Here is a 6,044-nt window from a genome sequence, read left to right as displayed (position 1 = left end):
CCATCAAAAAATTCTCCACTAAGACAAATTTCTCCAATACTCGATCCAAGAGTTCCCTTGTCTTCTGGATCGGGTTTTAAATTACAAGGCTACAGAGTTGAACATTAGTAGTTGTAAACCCTAAATTGGGTCTGATGTTCAACGACGGTTATAAAATAAAATCGATGCGGATAAAATTCCAAAACAAAAAATAACATTAGTTTTATTTTATCCATTAGAATCAACATCTTAAATCTGTTGGTGAAAAACTTGGTTAATAAAATAAAACATTTTGTTGCTTTTCAGTTTAATAATTTTTATTTCGATTTGTTAATCTGTTTATCGTTAAGAAATTGCGAAGCAATTGTGGGGGTTGCCGATCAGCAGCGAACAGAAAACGAAACCCCCCCCCCTAATGTAAAATAATTAATTTCTTGAAAGCTAAAAATCTCTCATTTTTACAACAGATATATACCCCCTCTTAAATGAGCCTCCTATCTGAATTCATACGCGTGAGAATCAAGTAGCTATTTAAGATTTGATTAAACACACATAAAGATGGCCTAAGGCTGTGTGCCCACCCTTATATAAACGGGCGATGACAGTGATAAATGGGGCCCGGGCCCCTTTTTGCTGAATCATTACGAAAGAAATAGCCCCTCGTGAACTCCAATGCTCTTTTTTTTACTCTTCGCAAATTTATTATATTATCATGATTGTTATTATTCTTATTATATATATAGAGCGTCGATTTATCACACTACGAAACGAGAAAGATCACGTGGTTTGGTGAGTTTTTATCACCGCTCGTGTTGTTCTTTTAGTTTTAGCGGAGTCATATTTTTTTTTTTTCATATCCTCCTCCTTGAATTGCAATCGCTGATATTTTATTGCTAGCCATGATTAATTGCGCCAGTTTCCAAAACGTTGTGCGCGCTCCTCCCATTGGCGATTTGTTTGTTTTATTCCATGGGAGTGTTGGCGATGGACGGAGAAAAGGGGGAAACCTTCGGAGAAATTTTTCAATTATTTTTCTTGTTATAAAAAGAAAATCATTGGTCATCAAGCCGCCGCGAAAGCCGAGAAAAGATTGATTGTGCCGGGTAAGCATCGCCAATCCTGTACACCATATGTACAATCCAGTGGCATAATTAGAAAATCGAGGAGATATTATCAGCGAAACATTAACTTCGTGTTGAAGTTGGATCGTTTCAATAAATGGGAAATTAGCGCCACTGATGCACAAGTTATGTGGGAAAGCAAAACACCCATAATCAAATAAGGACGAATTTTTCTCTGCTAGCTATGATTTACTATAATTGCCTAATAGAACTGCGAAAATATCAATCTTTAAATGAATGTAATAAACTCTAATCATTTATACAAGTCGCTGTCGTATGTTTTATGTTGTGCCTTTAAGCATTGTATAATACGTTTTCAGCGATACAAGAAAAACACTAATTATTTGTACAATTGGCCATCATAAATTTTATGTTGCATCTTTAAGAATTGTGTCATATATTGTAATAAAAAAAATGTCTGGCGAATTCTTTATGATCATGAAATTTTTAATCATGCAATGGACTGATTGTAAAGACACGGCTCCCAGTAGAACATCGAAGTCAAGCATCACTGGCTGCGGTTAGTAAGCGGGTGAGTGACCATTTTTACTAGCCTGCGTAGACCGAGGATGAGCTGTATCGGTCCTGTTTAAACTTTTTTACTGTAAAAAGCTCGACTTCGCACTCTACCAACGCTAGGAAGCCATCCTCTCAGCAGAAGATCAAAATTGCGATGGCAGGTTTTCGGATCATCCTCAGGGATGTTTCCCATACCGTCACCCATAGCCCATTGTGCAACTCTAGTGTAAGACGTAAATAAAGTACCTACTTATCATGAAATTTTTAATCGATATAATGGACAAAGGAGAAATTTTCAAAGATATCAAATCGGACCTGATAAAGAAGGTATTGTAGATTAGATGATAACAAACAGACAAAACTGTTAAACTTCAACAAGCCAGGTAGAACAGTCTTTGGTCCTATAATAACTAGTAGAAAAGACGATAAATACAAAAAGGCAATAACACAGGGCAGTCAAATTTTTAAGCTGTCTCCTGAATAAATTTCCTCCTGGCTATTCCAATTTTGAGCTTCCCTAGTTCAACATTTTGAGGGTCCAAAATCCAAATCCATTAAAAAAATATAAAAAAAGTAATGCTTATTTATAAAAATTACGTTTTTATGTCTATTTCGTAGCTAGGGTCAAAAATCCGAATCCCATAAAATAAAATTTTTATTCATAAAAATTACGTTTTTATGTCTGTTTCGTAAATTAAAATATCATTGCACAGGTCATATAACTTGTTTAACGTTAGCCCCTTCAAACATTAAAATTGTACGTGATTTTGTACTTCAAGCATTAAGATTTGTTCATAAAAATTTGAACGTTTGATTAAAATTACAGTCGAACCTCGTTAACTCGAACCTCGATTTCACGAATTTTTCGATATCTCGAAGAAAAAAAAATTCCCTTCAAATTTCCTATAAACTCAATGTTAAAAAAAACTCGATTTCACGAATTTTTTTTCCTAATCCCTCGATAACTTGAATTTTTTTTTTCCATAAATAGTGCAGATTTTTTTTTCTAAAATTAAAAATTATTTTAAAAAAAATGAAAAATTTTAAGAATGGGTGACAAGGCATGGAATGATGTGTCTTCCTCTACGATAATGAATGGCTTTAAGAAGTCTGGATTCATTAAAAGTAGTCAAACAATCAATATCGTTAATTCTGCTGAAAACTACACCGAAAATGGTTGGAACAGATTGATCGGACTCATAAAGCTTGATGACAAGGAATTTCATGACTTTGTAAACGTAGATGATGCAGTAACAGTGTGAGATCAGTGGGATGACAATGATATCATCGCTCAAACGGAAGCTTCTTGTGAACTATCAGAAGAAGAGGATGAGGAAATCGAAGATTTACCGCCCAATGTTACTAACAAACAAGCACTTTCTACAGTGGACACTGTAAGGAGATTTATTGAGAGGCAGCCGAGTATGTCAGAGGAGACACTTAAAGCTATAGTCCACTTAGAAAGTGTTATAGACAAACTTTCTTACTCATCTCTAAACCAAACAACAATGGAATCTTTCTTTAAATGAAAGTGTAAAAAGTTTTTTTAGAATAAATATGGAATANTCTAAAGCAAACAACAATTGAATCTTTTCAAGTGTAAAAAGTGTTTTTAGAATAAATATGGAATAGTGAATAAGGTATGTAAAAAGCATCTTTCTTTATTCTACCATCGATAACATGCAATTTTCGATAATTCGAATTTTCGATATCTCGAATTTTTTCTCCTCTCCCTTCAAGTTCGAGATATCGAGGTTTGACTGTATTAAGGTGTTCCATTGTGTTCCTTTTGTTTGAAGAACCGGAACTTTACTACTATTTTACAATTTGAATAGTTTAAGATTGGCACCTACTTTTAGATGTATGAAGTAGTAATGCTAACCAATAAAGCGTCCTTTTCATCACTGAGAAGTCAGAAGATTTTTATTATGCTTCATTTTTTTCTAAGTCATACTGCACTCTAGGCGTGAAAAAATCAATATAAATTTGACGTATATACTTTACCTTCTGTTATTTTCTGTGTTTGGAACAGCATGTCATCGCTAAGATTATTATTCGGGAAATAGCTGAAAATGCTTGTTTCAGGAAATGGATACAGCGCAAAATGCTTGTTTCAGAAAATGGAAGCAGTCTAAAATACGTGCTAACAGAAAATGGACGCAGCCTGAATTGGATGTTGAAAATATCAGAAAAGTAAAGTTATCAATTTATAAACCCCACACACAAAAAATTTGTGGCAGTGCCTTTGTTTGGTATCAAAATGTAGAACTTTATTTGTTTATAAAATTGAAAAGGAGCATTTCAGGTTGTGTCCTATCTTTAAACACTCAATTTGAGCTGTGTCCATTTTCTTAAATGTGCGATTTAAATTTTGATCTGCGTCCATTTTCTGAAACACGTATTAATTCGATATATTGTATTTAGAGTATGTTTTATTTTATTTATTTATTTATTTATTATATTTAATCAGTGCTTAAATCTTTGCAACTGATAAAGAGCTCGAAAACATTATTAGTTTCTTAAATGGCATTACTAAAAAAAAAAACTGGATTATTTTGTTTTACTTACTTAGGTTTCTCCTGTAATGTGCCATTACTTCAGAAATGTTGGTTACCAAAAGCTTACGAAAATAATTTAATATAACTTAAAAAACTGTATAGTTTAAAAAAAAATTTTTTTGCATAGTATAATAATTTAAAATAATACGTTAATGGTAAAAAAACGCATAGTTTCTGCTTGTTTCTGTGACACATAACTTTTTTTCATCCGAAGTGAGTGTTCCATATTACTACAGTAATATTTTCTCTAGTAATTAAATTAAATATATTTTTAAACAAATGAAAAGGCATCAGTTAAAAAAATAATAATAATCGCAGTACTTTTTGTCTTAGACATACCTCAAAATGCGTGCTTCAGAAAATGGACACAGCTCAAAATTTAAAACGCGTGTTCAAGAAAATGGACACACCTCGAAATACGCGTTTAAGAAAACGGAAGCAGCGTTTAAGAAAATGGACATAGTTCGAAGCGCGTGTTTAAGAAAATGGACACAGCTTAAAATTTGAATCGCGTGTTCAAGAAATTTGATACAGCTCAAAATTTGTGTTTAAAATGACAACAGCTTAAAATTTAAAACACGTTTCTAAAAAAGGAATGAAGAAATCCAGAGATTTTCAGCATACATTTCAGGCTGTGTTCATTTCCTAAAACACGCATTTCAGGCTGTGTCCATTTTCCCAAACACGCGTTTTTAATTGTATTGATTTTCTAATTGTGTTGGAGAGGTTACTTCATCTAGAACATTGAATTAACAGAAGATCAAAGTTTCGGTCGTCTGATGACACAGGATATATTCTCTCTCTTTTTTTTTAAAGTTTAAGCTGCACTTTTGTTTATAATTTTTCAATTGTGCGATGTATCTAGATGAGGCTGTAGTGGAAAATTCGCCAAAATTTCAATCTTTTTGCATGTGGAGATAAATTTAGCTTATAGCGGTCATGAAGGGACATTCATCAAGGACATTTCAGGAGTGCTCTATGATGAATGACATTCATTGCCATTCCTTATAGAGCACTCCAGAAAATTTTAATGCGCTAGCTATACAGATAAAAGGCGAAATTTTAATTGATGATGAATTTAATTTGGCAATAAAATGGCGATAATTTCTTCTAATAAAATCGAAATGACTAAAGCATGAAATTTCGCCTTCCAATGATATGAACCATGTCCGCGTCGCAGCGATTGCTGGCCGATACGAATTCCGCACCCGGCTCGCACAGACTACAGTACTGACGTAAAATATTCTGAGTGGTTAACGGATTATGGGTAAGAGTCATTTTACCGTCTGGTTAACAGAGAGAGGTTTTCCTGGTTTTCCTTTCCATGTAACGCAAATGCGGGTTAGTTCCATCAATAAGCCCTCCACGTAAGTAAATATCTTGATCCAATACTTGATCCAGGAGTTCCCTCGTCTAATAAAATTAATGGTTTCCGCTCAGGTATGTAAAGTATGAAAATACTACTTTAAGGGCTAACTCACGATTTTTTAATCATTTTTTTGTTATTGAATAAAAATTGCTTCAAAAACTATCGAATTTTGAATACCTTTTCATTTATAGTAAAGAGCATAAAGCAAAAAAAAAAAAAAAAAAAGTTTTGTGTATTTTTTGATAATACTGCACTTGATTCGCACTGCAAGCTGCTGCATCACAATTTATAATTTCTTATCGCAGTAGATTTAAGCTTAAGTGTACCTTTAAATGACTTAGGCTTCAGCACGAAAAAGGTATAAATATTTATACTACTTTTATAAAATTTAATGCAATTATTACACATATGTAATAATTTAAGATACCGAAGCTGATGGCTAAATATTTTGACATACAGTATTCAAAACTACTCTTTTTCGCTCGTAATTTTTATATA

This window comes from Parasteatoda tepidariorum, chromosome 10, assembly GCF_043381705.1.
Source record: "Parasteatoda tepidariorum isolate YZ-2023 chromosome 10, CAS_Ptep_4.0, whole genome shotgun sequence".
Taxonomy (NCBI): domain Eukaryota; kingdom Metazoa; phylum Arthropoda; class Arachnida; order Araneae; family Theridiidae; genus Parasteatoda; species Parasteatoda tepidariorum.
Note: the sequence above shows the minus strand (reverse complement) of the source record.